This window comes from Cherax quadricarinatus, unplaced genomic scaffold (assembly GCF_038502225.1).
Source record: "Cherax quadricarinatus isolate ZL_2023a unplaced genomic scaffold, ASM3850222v1 Contig507, whole genome shotgun sequence".
In the NCBI taxonomy this organism is placed as follows: domain Eukaryota; kingdom Metazoa; phylum Arthropoda; class Malacostraca; order Decapoda; family Parastacidae; genus Cherax; species Cherax quadricarinatus.
Genome location: NW_027195533.1, coordinates 51,619 through 69,964, shown reverse-complemented (window position 1 = coordinate 69,964; position 18,346 = coordinate 51,619). Strand labels below are relative to the sequence as shown.

At 44.2% G+C, this 18,346-nt stretch overlaps 1 non-coding gene across 1 annotated transcript; it reads right to left on the bottom strand.

Moving 5' to 3' along the window:
* Positions 1-7,215: 7,215 nt before the first annotated feature.
* On the bottom strand, positions 7,216-7,322 carry LOC128703365 (U6 spliceosomal RNA). The gene has a single exon (XR_008409236.1). It is a non-coding gene; the product is annotated as a U6 spliceosomal RNA (small nuclear RNA).
* Positions 7,323-18,346: the final 11,024 nt, after the last annotated feature.

The following is an 18,346-nucleotide window of genomic DNA, read 5'->3' as shown; positions in this document are numbered from 1 at the left end:
GTTCATGGTTCATAGTGTTGTGGCTCATGGTTCACTATGATGTGTGGTTTATGGTTCCCTGTTATTGCGACCCCTGAATGGGTCACAATGCATATAATGTATATTACCTTTTCATATTGCTTATATTTGCGACAGGATGAAGGTTCCCTGTGTTGTGTGGCTCTTGGTTGCCTGTGTTGTGTTGTTCACGGTTCCCTATGTTGTGTGGTTCACGGTTCCTTGTGTTGTATTGCTCAAGGTTGTCTGTGTTGAGTGGTTCATGGTTCCCTCTGTTGTGTGGTTCATGGTTCCCTGTGTTTTGTGATTCATGGTTCCCTGTTTTGTGTCGTTGATGGTTCCCTGTGTTTTGTGGTTCATGGTTCCCTGTGTTTTGTGGTTCGTGGTTCCCTGAGTTGTGTGGCTAACGGTACCCTGTGTTGCGTGCTTCATTGTTCCCTGTGTTGTGTGGTTCATGGTTCCCTGTGTTCAGTGGCTCCTGGTTCCCTTTGTTGTGTGGTTTACAGTTTCTCTTATTTTGTTGTTTATGGTTCCCAGCACTTTCTGGTTCATGGTTCGCTGTGCTGTGTTTTTATGGTTCCCTGTTGAGTGTGGCTCTTGATTCCCTATGCTGTGTGGTTGACGGTTCACTGTGTTATGTGATTGATGGTTCCCTGTGTTGTGCGGTTGATGGTTCCCTTTGTTGTGTGGCTCATGGTTCCCTGTGGTGTTTGGATGAAGCTTCCTTATGTTGTGTGGCTCATGGTTGCCTGTGTTGTGTGGCTCAAGGTTGCCTGTGTTGTGTGGTTCACGGTTAGCTATGTTTCGTCGTTCATGTTTCCCTGAGTTGTGTTGGTAATGGCTCCATGTGTTGTGTGGTTCATGGTTCCTTGTGTTGTTTGGTTCATCGTTCCCTGTGTTATGTGGCTCATGTTTTCCTGCATTGCATGGTTCATGGGTCACTGTGTTCTTTGGTTCATGGTACCCTATGGTGTGTTTTTCATGGGTGACAATGTTGTGTGGCTCATGTGTCCCTGTGTTATGTGGTTCGTGGTTTGTAGTGTTGTGGTTCATGGTTCACTGTGATGTGTGGTTTTTGGATCCCTGTTATTGCGACCCCTGAATGGGTCACAATGTATATAATGTATATTACCTTTTCATATAATTTTATATTGCTTATATTTGCGACATTATCTAAATCGTAAATATGTTGCTTTATATTATTAATTAACTTAGTTATGTTATTTTTTTATATGTTATTTAAAACAATACAATACATTAAATAAATAAAGAACACAGTATCAGTTCTTCCAATGAAATTATAAATTTTCATTGTCGAAATACACACAGGACGTTTAACTTTGTGCTGACACAAACTGTCCCTCATCCTCTACACATTATATCCCTTTGTACCTATGTTAAATACAAGATTACACAAGATTATACATTACATCAACCAAAATACTTACAATATGCATTATTATTATTATAAACAAAGAGAAGCTCTAACCCTACAATATGCATTAATTTTTCACTTTTTTTATGTTATTAAAACCTTATACAGACATTGTACATAAACAAGTACATGGATAACAAAGAAACAAACACAAACTATAAGTCATGGTTCCAGTACTCAGTCTACTGTGTTACTACAATAAGACATCATAACAGTACATCGCTGTCTATAACTTACACAACAGATACTCACCCACACCTGTGAGTAATTATAATAATGATACAAAACAAAATTACAGTTCCCCTCAAAAAGTATACTTTCACTATTTTTTTTTATTTAAAAACAGTACAGCAGCACATAATTCCAGAATATAAATAGACATAAAAAGATAACAAAATTCTCAGAACCAATGGCTCTATAACCTCTGAAAAAATGGCGATACATAAAGCAAAAACTTACAACAAAACATCTCAAAACAACTACCAGTAACAGGGTACTAACCTATCATATATAACTTTAAAACATTAACATACCCATATTAGGAATGTACTGGAGTCTAACATTTAACAAAGGCTCAAAACGATATTTAAAGAGTAACACAAAAGAAAAAACTGATTTCACAAAGAAAAAAAGAAAACCCATGCGTATGTATACATGTACACAAACAAAACAGTATATAAAAATATTTTAATCTACAAAAATCAAACACATATCATGACCTCATAACCGATAATAAACATAACCAATTACATATACCATTAAAAACATATGACTCAAGAATCGGGTCATTACAAGACAGAAACACCTCCAAATACATGACAAAACCTTCGGGGTTACACTTTCATTCATTACACAAAAGTAACAATAAGTATCATGGAGCTCTCAAAGCTCCACAACCACACATCCATGACAACCAGGAAACACAATCCATACCAACATTCACCACACTCTCATGCCCCCCCCCCCAGAAGACGAGCCTACTATTGCCCACTGACTTACACTCAAAACCAAATTAAATCCCATATATAAAAAAAAAACTTACCCTTCGAATATTCATATTCATTCACAGATTCACAAGAATTTCTAACGTTAGCCTCCTACATCCTTCCGAAAATACCTGATCCCACCTCTTCCCGTATAACTCCCGGTTACGACACATCGTACGATAAAACGTTATCGCAAGAACGCGCCTTCGCACCTCACTAACCCCTTTCCCCCTCATCACCCACGATATGTAGATATAATCCACCATGATGTAATCTAAAGCTCTTATGACTTCCTCTTCTAAACCACCCATGTCAAGACTTAAAGCACGCAGAACCGCCACCCCACTCCCTCCCACCCTCAGTACCAACCTACCTAACCAACCCCTGACGTCTTCTAACCCTTCACAAAAATAAACTACATGGAACGCCGTGTCGTCCCCTCCACAAAAACCACACCCCCTCCCTCTACTACTCTCCTGGTTCTTAGTATGGCCCCTGACGGCAAGATACCGTGCAAAACCGAAACATAACGTCACGCATCCTAGGCAATAATTTCAGCTTGCTAAATCTATACCAAATGTTTCTCCACGAGTACATGGGGAACAAACCCTCAACAGGGGCAACGCACTTACCCACCAGTAACCTACACAAAACCCGTATTTGAATGTTTCTCCGTTCCCTAACCAACAACAAGACCCATAGAATAATTTCACATTCCCTCAGTTCAACGCTTCCATACCACTTCTTCAACCTCATATATACCTGTTGTATGTTTCCCGCCATCACGCCAGCACGCAATACCTCCCATTTAAGAAACACATTTAGCCCTCCATCTTAGATCCATCAATCCCAACCCACCCTGGCACACCGGTAGAAATAACAACCTCTCTTCTTAACCAATTACAACTTGATACCCACAAAAATTTAAATTCCCTTCTCAAAATTCCCACAATCGCCGTCCCTGTAATCGGGAACACAGCCGCAACATGCCAAACTTTACTATACAATAAAACATTTATGACAATCACACGTTGGGCCAGAGTGAGATGCTGGGGCCTCAAAACACCCAGACGTCCCACGATCCTTTCTAACAACCTATCTGAGTTTTCCTCATGTGCCACATCCATGTCATCCTTGTATAAAATACCACAAATCTATAGCGACACCGCACACTTTTTGACAACATTACAACTCACCTTACCCTCCCCTTTCCAAGTGCCCAACCCCATGATCATTAACTTCTCACTGTTTACCTTCATGCCCGTGGCACGTTCAAACACTTGCACAACATCGTCCAATACTTTCATAGACATCCTTTCACGAACCAGAACAGTCGTATCATCTACATAACCTATTAATCCCGGCCAAAGCATCCCTCCCTCAACCCCACCCTCACCCCGGGTGCTGACAGTACATTCAACCATTCTATAAAAGGGGTCCTGAAAACACCAAAATAAAATCTTTGACATAGGACACCCCTCCCTGAGACCTCTACCCATCGCAAATTCCTTCCCCATGCACCCATTTATTTGTACCCTCATTTTTGCTCCCCAATACAGCATATTTACCCAATCAACTATTCCTTCCCCATAACCTTGTCTCCTAAGTCTACCCAGCAGTGCATGCTTTTCCACTCTATCATAGGCTGCCTGCTAGTCCAAAGCCAGTAAAGTTGCCCCCTCCCCCCTCCTTTTGACTCCACAAAACTTCTTAGAATCCCGTGTCCTTCAGTCATCGACCTTCCGGGCAGCCGAAACTGTGATTTTGAGACGACCCTCCCAAATACACATTTAACCCTATTACCTAAAATTTTTGCAAAAAACTTATAGTCCGCACATAACGACGATATTGCCCGATACTCCCGAAGGGTGGGCTGCCCCTTACCTTTCGGGACTAGCACCACAACTGCTGTAGTCTGCTTATCCCCTAACTTACCCTTCTCCTTCATACAATTAAATAACCTAACCATGAAATTTCCTATCAACGCCCAATGCTGTAAATAAAATTCCACCGGTAGACCATCAATACCCGGGGCTTTTCCCTTCCTCATGCCCTGTAAAGCAATCTCTATTTCCTCTGCAGTAATAACCCCACCCAAAGCCGTCCTATCACTATTACCTAAATTGCACATTGCATATGTACACACCCTGTCTAACTCCACATCATCCACACCCCCACTTGTCCAGTACTTTTCATACCACATATCCGCATATGCACTCATACCCTTCGTATTTCTTATCTCCTGCCCTGCTCTATAGAGCCCCATCGCCTCATTTACCTCTAATCTCGGGATAGCCGTCATTGCCTGCCTTTGCTTTTGATGTCGCAACACACGCTGACGGTTTGTCCCCCCCACAAAACTTCTTCTAACACTGCTTGCACCCTTAAAGCTTGAAACCGATCATTTTGCAATATTCGCAATCTCTCTTTTATGCCTACTATTTCGTCAATGGGAAAAACACCACCAACCATCCCCTGCCCATAACAACCTCTTAATCGATCCTCAAAATAATTCGCAAGCCCATATTTTAAATTATTTATACGTTTACCCTCCCTCACATAGTATTTTCTTATCCTTTCTTTAGCCACATAATCCCACCATGTCACAATGTCATCCACCTCCTGAGCTTCCTTGTAAAGCTCTTTCCATAAAATAGAAAAACCCTTCAAACCTTCTTCATCACTCAACACACTAATGTTCAATTTCCTATAAGTCCTATATATTTCCGCCATCTCTTCCCACCCTACTTCCACCACTACAGCACTATGATCTGACATAGCCGCCTCAACGGTATTAAAAGATTTCACAACAACCCCTTGAGAAAGATACACTCTATCTAACCTCGCTGCATATCCCCTCCTAACAAAAGTATGTTCTGTTTCCCACACCCTTCCCCAAACGTATCACGTAACCTAACGTCCCTCATCAAATCCCTGAGAGTTACAGACATATGTCCTGCCCCTTTTGGTTCTACGTCAGCCTCCCTAATAACGCAGTTCCAGTCACCCCCCACTATTGCTACTTCTGGAAGTTCACGCAAAAAATAGACAAGATCCTCGCACACAAAATCCTTCCTTACCTGCATGCTATTCTCTGCAGTCGCATACACACTTACAAAAGATACACGCTTACCCATCCACAACCCATCCACATGCAACCCCCTCCCCCCTCCCCCTCACTTCTCTGCAAAATAAACGGGCTCATCTCCTTTATTAAAATACCCACACCACCTTTTAAACGGGTAGTTGGCAGGGTCATTACTTGATAACCTGCTTCCTCTAACACCTTACCCTCCTTGAAATTATGTTCCTGGAGGAACACAACATCCCCTCTATATTTTTTAAGAAACATACACAACCATTCTCTCTTTATTCTGCTACATAAGTCATTAACATTGACAGTCATACACCGAAGGCCTTTTAAATTTTCCACCCCTGCCTCTTCTCACTCTTTTCACCACTAGAATTAGTATTTCTGTATGTTATCTTCACAATACCTTCTTTCCCCCCTCCCTTCTTATGATGTGTCTTATCATGACCTCCCCCGTCGCCAACTCTTCCCTCTCCTACCATCCCAGTCTGCTTCCCAGGCCTCTGCGCTGGCGTCAGTACATCATCCGAGTCTGACGTAGCTGCCCGTTTCCTTGTTACAATCATGTCCCCCATAACATGGTCTGGGGAAGCCTCACGGTGAACCTCAACATCCACCTTACAAGGATTTATTAATCCCACTGACGTCTCCGTCTCATCATCATTCCCCAAATTCTCATATCGTTGACAAGCTGGAAGCGATAACTCTCCAGCTACTTCTTGCTCAGATGTAACTCCCTCCTCAGGCGGTGACAAGGTCATCAAAACTTCCTCCAATTCTTCCTCAATTTCCAACACTTCCTCCCGTGGTACCATCCCTGCAGAAGTCACTGAAGGAGATTCTGGGGCAGGGAACTGTGGGGGAGACTCACCCCCAGTCCTAAAAGCTTGCTCCACCATCTCGCTCCACAAACGACCACGCCCACCCTCAGGTGATTGATCCTCACCTGCCACCCGTAAGACAGGGGCTGCGTCTTCTACCACAGGTTCAGGCACGCCTCTTCTCTTCTCACATGCTGCAGCTATGTGGTCATACTCACCACATAGGCGACATATACGCCTTTGTCCAGGATATAAAACCATGACCTGTGTCCTGAATTCCTGAAGATAAACCTAAGACGGTATGGGATGTCTCAATGTCATTTTAAGATTAAAAGTACCTTCTGGCAAACCTGCGTAGGCGCTAGCTACCCACATACCATGCTGGGCAAAATGAACTGTCCCATATTTCTCGAAGACTTTTCTGATATCAGCTTCATCCGCTTCAAAGGGAACGTTATGTAACTTTATCCAGGTATAATGCCTGGAAACATCAATCATTCTCACACATACAGCAGGTGTAACATCAAGACTCACGTCCTGGAAACGAGTAACCAATGATTCATAAACCGTTGCAGTGAGCAGTTTCACGAAGATTCTATGCAATCCATTTAAAGCCACTCCATATAATTCTCCATCTTGAATTCCATACGTCTCTCTGATGATCTTAGGTAAGAGAACCTGTGTTGAACTAGGTGAAATCGTCCCCCGGAGAAGCTCAATACCAATAGTATTAATCTGGCGCCTATGACAAACCGCGATGTTGAAAGCAGTAATTTTCCTGAGGTGTCAAGAGAGACTTGACAGCACCACCTCATACCACTGCAGCCAGGTAACTGAGGAGCGTCTGCGCAGTAGGTCCACATGACACGAGAGTGATGAGGACAATATAATGTGGAACACTTCACGATTTTGTGTGCCATCCTTGCACAGGGGCCATGCTAATCTTCTCTGTATCGTTCTAATTTTAGTATATGTACTGCCGAAGCAAGTACATGGCTCATGTGTCCATGTGTTATGTGGTTCATGGTTCACTGTGATGTGTGGTTTTTGGTTCCCTGTTATTGCGACCCCTGAATGGGTCACAATGTATATAATGTACATTACCTTTTCATATAATTTTACATTGCTTATATTTGCGACATCATCTAAATCGTAAATATGTTGCTATATAATATTATTTGACTTAGTTATGTTATTAGGTAGGATGTAACATTTATATGTTATTCAGTGTTCATAGTTCATGAGAATTAAGTAGCTGACAGCATTGTCTAAGTACTGCATTTATCTCTCCGCTCGTTTCCCTGCCGGCTTCTTTGTTGCTGGGCAGCAGCAGTCCACCGAGAGTCAAGTGATCAGGGTGGGGTGATCACACCTCACCTGGAGGAGAGTCTGCCTGACCTGCACTGCTGCTTGTCTGCTTGACGCGCCTTCCAAGAAGACGGCCTCTCCAACTCTCCCTTGATGGCCCATGTTGGAAGATCGTCTCTGTCGCTTTCTTCTTGTTGGTTCTGTGTAACTCTGTTCACAGAACATAGCCTAGACTTAATGATTTTCGACGTTGTACTGAGGTTTTGTGTCGCATAGACACTCTGAGAAACTAAGGTCCTGAGCTGTAGCTTCTGACCTAATTTATACTGGTATCTGTGTATTGTCACAGTCGGGGATTTTCTAATGCTCAACTTAGATCCAGTAGTATGGGAGTTTTGTGACTTTTGTGGAGGATCTGCAGATGGTCCCTACTTGTTCCTGATTCTGTATCGCTGTTGCTTGTTATATTGCTGTTCGGCTTATCAGTCGTTTTATTGTTCAAGCAAGCTGTTCTGATTGCCAGATTGGTCAAGAAGTTAGTTTATGTGAGGACTTTTAGTCAGTCATAGGTTAAGTCTAGTCGAGTCTTGAGACATAGTGAACTACATAGAGCACTTACACACATACACACAAACTTACTTGCATATATATGTATTATGTTATTAAATGCTAACAATGTACCAGACAGTACTTAAAAGCCATAAAGATGTGATATGTGCCTTCAGCACAATATCACATCCTACACGAGAGAAGTGTAGGGAACTTGTGTCCTATATTATATTCAATTGATTACTATAAGTTACTTTGATATTATATGCCTAGACAACTTTGTTATCAATAAACTTATTAAATTTTAATTACTTTAGTTAGTAGCCTACCAGTTGTAATCCCGAATCACTATTGAATCTTACTGAATTCTAATGGATAATTGGACCAGGATACTGACTACTTGTTACGAAAACCCAGTAACAGGCTGGATGCTAGAAGGGCAGTCCTTTCTAGTATTCACTGGAGATCTCTATCATTATTAGATATCTCGTTTTTTGTAACACCTGTGTTGTGTGGGTCATGGTTCCCTATGTTGTGTGGTTCATGGTTCCCTGTGTTGAATGGCTTATGGTTCCCTCTGTTGTGTGGATCATGGTTCCCCTTATTTTGTTGTTCATGGTTCCCAGTGTTTTGTGGTTCAAGGTTCCCTGTGCTGTGTGGATCATGGTTCCCTGTTTAGTGTTGCTCATGATTCCCTGTGTTGTGTGGTTGATGGTTCTCTGTGTTGTGTGGTTTATGAGTCCCCATGTTGTATGGTTGATGGTTCCCTGTATTGTGTGGCTCACGGTTTGGATGTGTTTGGATGAAGGTTCCCTGTGTTGTGTGGTTCATGGTTCCCTGTGTTTTGTGATTCATGGTTCCCTGCTTTGTATCGTTGATGGTTCCCTATGTTTTGTGGTTCATGGTTCCCTGTGTTTTGCGGTTGATGATTCCTTGTGTTGTGTGCCTCACGGTTCCCCGTGTTGTGTGATTCATTTTCCAATATTTTGTGTGGTTCATGGTTCCCTCTGTAGTGTTTTTCATCGTTCCATGTGTTGTGTGGCTTATCGTTCCCTGTGTTGCATGGCTAATGGTTCCTTGTGTTGTGTGGTTGATGGTTCCCTGTGTTGTGTCGCTTATGGTTCTCTGTGTTCAGTGGTTCATGGTTATCTGTCTTATCTGGCTCATTGTTCCCTGTGTTGTGTGCTTCATGGTTACCTGTGTTGTGTAGTTGATGGTTCCCTGTGTTGTGTGGTTGATGGTTCCCTGTGTTGTGTGGTTGATAGTTCCCTGTGTTGTGAGGTTGATGGTTCTTTGTTTTCTGTGGCTCATGGTTCTCTGTGATGCGTGGTTCATGGTCCACTGTTTTGTGTGGTTCATGTTGTGTGGATTATGGTTCCCTGTGTCGTGTGCTAGATTGTGTTGATTGCTCCCTGTGTTGTGTGGCTCAGGGTTCCCTTAGTTGTGTGGTTCATGGTTCTCTGAGTTGTTTCTTTAATGGTTCCCTGTATTGTGTGGCTCATGATTCCTTGTGTTGTGTGGCTCATGTTCCCTGAGTTGTGGTTTATGGTTCCCTGTGTAATGTGGTTCATGGTTCCCAGTGTTGTGTTGGTCATGGTTCCTGGTGTTGTGGCTCATGGTTCCCTGTGACTGATGGGCCCCCTGTGTTGTGTGTTTTATGGTTCCTTTGTTTTATGTTTCATTGGTCCCTGTGTTCAGTGTTTTATGGTTTCCTGTGTAGTGTGGTACATGGTTCCCTGTCGTGTGTGGCTCATGGGTCTGTGATGTGTGGTTCGTGTTTCCCTGTGTTGTGTGGCTCACGGCTCTCTGTGTTATGTGGTTCATGGTTCCATGTGTTGTGTGGCTCATGTTTCCCTGTGTTGTGTGGTTTATTTTTCCTTGTGTTGTGTGGTTGATGGTTCCCTGTGTTTCGTGGTTCTTGGTTCCCTGTGTTTGGTGGCTCTTGGTTCCCTATGTTTTGTAGTTGATGGTTCCCTGTGTTTTGTGTTTGATGGTTCCCTGTGTTGTGTGGTTGATGGTTAACTGTGTTGTGTGGTTGATGGTTCCCTGTGTTGTGTGGTTGATGGTTCCCTGTGTTTTGTGTTTGATTTTTCCCTCTGATGTGTGGTTGATGGTTCCCTGTGTTGTGTGGTTGATGGTTCCCTGTGTTGAGCGGTTGATGGTTCAATGTATTGTGTGGCTCATGGTTCCCTGCTTTGTTTGGCTCAGGGTTCTCAGTGTTGTGAGACTCATTGTTCTCTGTGTTGTGTCGTTCATGGGCCCCTGAGTTGTGTGGTTTACGGCTTCCTGTGTTGTGTGGCTTATGGTTCCCTGTGTTTTGTGACCGATGAGTCCCTGTGTTATATGGTTCATGGTTCCCTGTGTTTTGTGCTTTATAGGCCCCTGCATTGTGTGCTTCATGGTATCCTGTGGTCTGTGGTTCATAAATCACTGTGTTGTGTTGCTCATGGGTCCCTGTGTCGTGTGGTTCATGATTCCGTGATGAGTGGTTCATGGGTCCCTGTGTTGTGTGGTTCATGTTTAACTGTGGTGTATGGTTGATGGGACACTGTGTTGTACGGCTCATGGGTCCCTGTGTTGTGTGGTTCATGGTTCCCTGAGTTGTTTGGCTCATTGAACCGTGTGTTGTGTGGTTCATGGTTCGCTGTGTTGCGTGGTTCATGGGTCTCTGTGTTGTGTGGTTCATGGCACCATGTGGTGTGTTGCTTATGGTTTGTTATGTTGTGTGACTAATGGGTGTCTGTGTTGTGTTGCTTATGGTTCCCTGTGTTGTGTAAGTGATGGGCCCTTATGTTGTGCAGTTCATGGTTCCCTGAGTTGTGTGGCTCATGCCTCCCTGTGTTACGTAATTCATGGTTAACTGTGTTGTGTGGTTCATGGTTCCCTGTGTTATGTGGCTCTTGGTTCCCTGTGTTTTGTGGTTCATGATTCCCTGTGTTGTGTGCTTCATGGTACACTGTGGTGTGTGGTTCAAGGGTCACTGTGTTGTGTGACTCATTTTTTCCTGTGTTGTGTGGTTCATGGTTCCCAATGTTTTAAGGTTCATGGTTCCCTGTGTTTCATGGTTGAAGGTTCTATGTGTTGTGTGGTTGATGGTTCCCTGTGTTGTGTGGCTCATAGTTCCCGATGTTATGTGGTTGATGGTTCACTGTGTTGTGCGGTTGTTGATTCCCTGTCTTGTGTGGCTCATGGTTCCCTATGTTTTCTGTGTCATTGGTCCCTGTGCTGCGTGGGTCATTGGTCTTGGTGCTGCGTGCGTCATGGATCCCTGTACTGCGTGGGTCATGGGTCCCCTTTGCTGCGTGGGTCATGGGTCCCTGTGCTTTGTGAGTCATGGGTCCCTGTGCTGTGTGGGTCATGGGTCTCTGTGCTGCGTGGGTCGTAGGTCCCTGTGCTGTATGGGTCATGGGTCCCTGTGCTGCGTGGGTCATGGGTCCCTGTGCTGCGTGGGCCATGGGCCCCTGTGCTGTGTGGGTCATGTGTCCCTATGCTGCGTGCGTCATGGGTCCCTGTGCTGTGTGAGTCATGGGTCCCTGTGCTGCGTAGGCCATGGGTCCCTGTGCTGCATGGGTCATGGGTTCCTGTGCTCTGTGAGTCATGGGTCCCTGTGCTTCGTGGGGCATTGATCTTTGTGCTGCATGGGCCATGGGTCCATGTACTGTGTGTGTCATGGGTCCCTGTGCTGCGTGGCTCATGGGTCACTGTGCTGCGTGGCTCATGGATCCCTGTGCTGCGATAGTCATGGGTCCGTGTGCTGCATGGGTCATGGGTCCTTGTGCTGCATGGCTCATGGGTCCCTGTGCTGCGTGGCTCATGGGTCGCTGTGCTGCATTGCCCATGGGTCCCTGTGCTGCGTGGGTCATGGATCCCTGTGCTGCGTGGGTCATGGGTCCATGTGCTGAGTGGCTCATGGGCCCATGTGCTGTATGGCTCATGGTTTTGTGTGCTGTTTGGCTCATGCATCCCTTTTCTGTCCGGCTCATGGGTCCCTGTGCTGTGTGTCTCATGTTCCCTGTGCTGTGTCCCTGTGCTGTGCGGTTTGGCTCATGGGTTCATGTGCGGTGTGGCTCATGGGTTCATGTGCGGTGTGGCTCACGGGTTCATGTGTGGTGTGGCTCACGGGTTCATGTGTGGTGTGGCTCACGGGTTCATGCGCTCTGTTTCTCATGGATTCCTGTGCTGCGTTGGTCATGAGTTCCTCTGCTGTGTCGCTCCTTTTTGCAGGTTCTGTATGGCTCTTGTAACTTTTATCTGTGGCTCATGGGTGCTTGCTTTGTATGGCTCGTGAATTCTCGTGCTCTGTTGCTCATGGGTCCTTGAGGTGTGTGGCTCATTTGTCCCTTTATTGTACGGTTCATTTTGTCATTGTGCTTTGTGGGTCATGGGTGCCTGTGCCGTGTGGCTTATGGGTCCCTGTACGGTGTGGCTCATGGGGTCCCTGTACTGTGTAACCATGGGTCACTGTACTGTGTGGCTCATGGGTACTTGTACTGTGTGACCATGGGTCTCTCTACTGTGTGGCTCATGGGTCCATGTACTGTGCGACCATGGGTCTCTGTACTGTGTGGCTAATGGGTCCCTGTACTGTGAGGCTTATGGGTCCCTGTACTGTGTGACCATGGGTCTCTACTGTGTGGTTAATGGGTCCCTGTACTGTGAGGCGTATTTGTCCATGTACTGTGTGACCATGGGTCTCTGTACTGTGTGTCTCATGGGTCCCTATAATGTGTGGCTCATGGTTCTTTGTACTGTGTGACTATGGGTCTCTGTACTGTGTGACTCATGGGTCCTTGTACTGTGTGACCATGGATCACTGTAATGTGTGGCTCATGGGTAACTGTACTGTACGACCATGGGTCACTGTACTCTGTAGCTCATGGGTCCCTGTACTGTGTGACCATGGGTCACTGTACTGTATTGTCAATGGGTCCCTGTACTGTGTGACCATGGGTCCCTGTACTGTGTGACCATGGGTCACTGTACTGTGGGGCTCACGGGTCCCTGTACTGTGTGGCTCATGGATCTCTCTGAAGTTTAAGTGATGGTATTGTAAGTAAAATGAGGCAGTATATAAGGTATAGTTAGGTTTTGATGGAGTGATATGCTGTGTGGCTCGTGGGTCCCTCTTTTGTGTGGCTCATGTGTCCCTGTACTGTGTGCCTCATGGGTCCCTTTACTGTGTGGCTCATGGGCCCCTGTACTTTGTGGCTTATGGGTCCCTGTACTGTGTGGCTTATGGGTCCCTGTACTGTGTGACCATGGGTCACTGTACTGTGTGGCTCATGGGTCCCTGTACCGTGTGGCTCATGGGTCCCTGTACCGTGTGGCTCATGGGTCGCTGTAGTGTGTGACCATGGATCACTGTACTGTGTGACCATGGATCACTGTACTGTGTGGCTCATGGGTCCCTGTATCATGTGGCTCATGGGTCCCTGTACTGTGTGACCATGGGTCCCTGTACTGTGTGACCATGGGTCCCTGTATCATGTGGCTCATGGGTCACTGTACTGTGTGACCATGGGTCCCTGTACTGTGTGACCATGGGTCCCTGTATCGTGTGGCTCATGGGTCCCTGTACCGTGTGGCTCATGGGTCGCTGTACTGTGTGACCATGGATCACTGTACTGTGTGACCATGGGTCACTGTACTGTGTGGCTTACGGGTCCCTGTACCGTGTCGCTGATGGGTCCCTGCGAAGTTTAAGTGATGGTAATGTAAGTAAAGTGAGGCAGTATATAAAGTATAGTTAGGTTGTGATGGAGTGATATGTTAGGTCAGTCAGTCAGTCAGAGATTCTGCTGCACAACCATTTATTACAGTGCTGCTCTTGACCCTTGGATGGTTATTTGTATATATCTCTATTATGACAGAGGCCATCAGTATATAGTACACAGTGAAAGGCGGTAACTCATGCGGATGGTGTTCCTGAAATATGTTGTACAGTGATTTTCGTTATTTAGAGATTGAATAATATATGTGGAAATAGGGTTGCTTTTATCACACCTCCAACAATAAGTCAAAAATATTAACTCTCATTCCTTGCTTTCTCTCCTTTTTGCTACACAAATTTGTAGAGATTGCCATTGTGGCCATTATAGGCCACCATAGGCGTCTTTGGTTGCTTGATGTGTGGCCCCCTATCCGGTAGCTTCCTGACACTCATCATTACATCATAACCACTACATAACTCCCATATATTAATTTTTTGCACATCGTATTGTCAATCATCAACTTATTTGACACATGTGAAGACATCTAAGGTGGATAAATGAGTATTAAAGGCATAACAATGTGTAATTACATTGTTTTCTCTGCTCAACCTTCCACTTCACTACACACTTCCAACTACAATTTAATCCACAATTTTCTTAGAAATAGTTTGGGTTTCACCCTTATATGTTTAGAGCTTCTCAATAACTTTAATAATAACCTATATTTATTAGATAATTTTCTTAATTATTTCAGTGATAAGATAATTAGTATTACTAAGTGTAGTATATGTGGGATTTTGTTTATTCTTTTGTTTCTATAAAAATAGACGTACTTACCAGAATTTTTCATATTTCTGCAGCAAATTTGTCAAGACATCTTGTGCTACCGTGTGCTACACAACCACCAGGTTAACCTGTATGTAGCACCTGATGGTAGCAAGCCCTTTGCTGCTGCTCCCTCATCTCAACGGCTCATTTCATCTGTCAAGTTTATATAGAAAAACAACTTTGTTAAATAACTATCATAACATAACCTGTTGCAAATTTTGTGTTACTGTTCAGAGTTATACACCAGTATAATAACACATTTATAAACTGATTTCAAGTAACTTGAAAGGTTTGTGTAGCAACTGTGACATATAAATATCTAGTTAGGTTTATACACATATATATTTACAAGGTGGTTATGCATAAGTGATGTTTTAGATTGGTCAGAATAATTTGTTGTGTGGCTCATGGGTCCCTGTACCGTGTGGCTCATGGGTCGCTGTACTGTGTGACCATGGATCACTGTACTGTGTGACCATGGGTCACTGTACTGTGTGGCTTACGGGTCCCTGTACCGTGTCGCTGATGGGTCCCTGCGAAGTTTAAGTGATGGTAATGTAAGTAAAGTGAGGCAGTATATAAAGTATAGTTAGGTTAGGCAGTTATACCACCCTATTGTTTACATATTCGTGAATCATAAACAAATTCTTCAGAGTGGTTCATCAACCTGAACTCTTGTGTCTGTGGCCCAACACATTCAGCTCTGAGTCTACAACAATAATGCTCAACCTTGGCGGACTGAGACAAGTGAAACGATAATTAACCATATATGGTCCAATATACTAGCCCCCTCTTAACCCGTAAACGGTCCAAACATATATATACGTTCTTACCGCTAGTACCCCAAACGTAAATATACGTTTCATTTTTTCTGCCTCCAAATTTGGCACGATTGGCCTGAGATGCCTGGTCAGCATAGAATGCGTCTTAACACTCGGTATGCACCATATTAAAAAAAATCTGGGATCACTTAATACCTTTTGAGAGCGACAGTTATATTGAGCGCAAGCTGGAGCAAACAGTGCGGCAAACACTAAGGATTCACTGATGTAATGTCATATTAACACTCCCCTTTTAAGAGGAAAGTGATGTTAACCCCAAATTTAGGGTCTGTTTATCTGTCTCTGTCTATCTCTGCCTCTGTCTATCTGACTCTGTCTATCTGTCTGTCTCTGTCTCTGTCTATCTGTCTCTGTTTATCTGTCACTGTCTATCTGTCTCTATCTATCTGTCTCTATCTGTCACTGTCTATCTGTCTATCTGTCTCACAGGTACACACAAATACAATTATACATAGTGTAAATTACCTAGGATAGCCTAAAAAATCCGAAGTGCTATACTGTGCTTGTAGATATAATGCATAAGAATACCTGTTGGTTCACAGTAGCTCTCTCTGAGACAGACAGAGAGAGACAAGCAGAGAGATGGAAAGAGACAAGCAGACAGAGAAATAAGACAGAGAGACAAATTATCAGAGATAATCTCTGCACTATCTCATCTGATCTCTGCAACCTCACTGGAGCCCATAAAATGTCATCTCATATCTGATCTTATCACTGCCCTCCAGATGCTTGTCACTGGACACTTGTCTTACACATTGCTTCAAGGTAATTTCTTCCTTCTTCCTTCTTCTTCTTCTATACTCCCGTGTATCCAAAAACATTGCTGGGACCTATAAATACTTTGTATATATTCCAAGGCAATAGTAAATGACTATTATAACCCAGGTATCAAAAGGCCTGTTATCCTGGGTGTAAAGGGAGTAAAATAAACACAGCAGAAAAACTTTTGACTTACATTATCCTTTCACCAAGTAAGAACAGAAGTATGTACACTATATACATTATGTAAAATAATAGGCATTAGTGCACGCCATGGTAAGCAAGGCAGAATAGAAACCACTAGAGAGCAGATCGTGCTTCAACCAGCTCTAGAATGGAAATGACAAGGGCAGACAAGCGGGTGGTGCCAACAACACCTCTGTGATTGCCAAAACCATCTTCTCATTGACTGAACCTGGGTACTGATCCAACGATGGGGCCCATCGTCCGACCCTTAGTACTGGTTCGCTGGTTGGGGGAGATAGCTTTTCAATGAGTGTGTGTACATGCACCGAATAAAGGTTACATACTCTTTGCATGCCACACTCCTACTACGAGAGGGCTCAGGAATAGGCTCCCACCTCCCATTGGTAATCGTGCCACCATGGCACCATATGAAACCGCGTTTCATCTCATCTATCCAACTCTTAGATAGAGCTCAGCTTTATTCACGACATAAAGCCAAACCCTAAACTTAGAGCGAGACAGCAGACAGTAGAGCTAACGTAGGTCCAAGGTACGGGCGGACAGTAGACCGCACCCCCTCATTAAAAAAAAAAAACCCAACCACATATATAAAGGGGGGAAAAAGAGCTAGAAACCAGTTAGCACAGGTCCCTAACACATCCTAACCTAATACATAAATACATTCTGGATAATGCATCTGCCAGCTTGTTTTCTTTGCCGGCAATGTATAATATTCTGAGAGAATAGGGTTGCAGTCATAGACTCCATCTCATGAGCCTTGTATTGTGGTTCCTCATGGCTTGGAGATATACCAGAGGGTTGTGGTCACTGTAAACAGTGACCACCTGTGACGTCTGGCCCACAGAAACATCGAAGTGCTCCAAGGCCAGTACCAGCGTGAGGGTTTCTTTTTCAATGTTAGAGTAAGCCCACTGGTGTGGCTGGAACTTTGTTGGGTAGAAGGCCACAGGCTGCAACCCCTCATCCCCGTTTTGCAACAGTACTGCCCCAACCACAGACTCACAAGCATCAACCTGTAATGAGAAAGGTTCGGAGAAGTCTGGAGACTTAAGAATGGGTGCAGTACACAATAATCTTTCTGCTGTCGTGAAAGCATTTTGACATTCTGGGGTCCAATTAAAGGGAACTTTGTGAATGGTAAGAGAGGTAAGGGGGGCTACAATATCTGAATTTTTTTTACAGAATTTTCTATAAAACCCTATCATCCCTAGGAAACGTGGAAGAGATTTCCTAACATTGGGAATTGGGTAATCTTTAATGGCAAGAGCTTTAGCAAATTTAGGAACAACTTTGCCACTACGTACTTCATGGCCCAGAAAAGTAACAGTGGCCTTCCCAAAGGAAGACTAAGATAAATTAACAGTTAAATTGGAACTCTGGAAGGTCTCAAAGAGAGCATTAAGCCTAAACAGGTGACGATCCCAAGTATCAGACACCACCACGATGTCATCAAGGTAAGCTGCTGTGCCTTGATGGATAAGTTTCTGGAATGAGGAGGGGGAGTTTTTCATTCCAAAGGGGTAACAGTATATTGATAATGACCTCCTGGAATTACGAAGGCAGAGATTTCCTTCGCCTTATCCGTTAAAGTTACCTGACTTAGACACAAAAGTAGCCTTACCCCAAAGTCGATTACATCATCCAGACGAGGAAGAGGGTAAGCATTTGTGATTGTGACCTCATTCACCTTTCGGTAGTCTGTACACATACGAAAACCTCCATCAGCTTTTTAAACAAGGATGCACGGTGAAGCCCATGGACTAGATGACTCCTCCACTAACCCATGCTCTAACAGAAATTCAACCTCCTGCT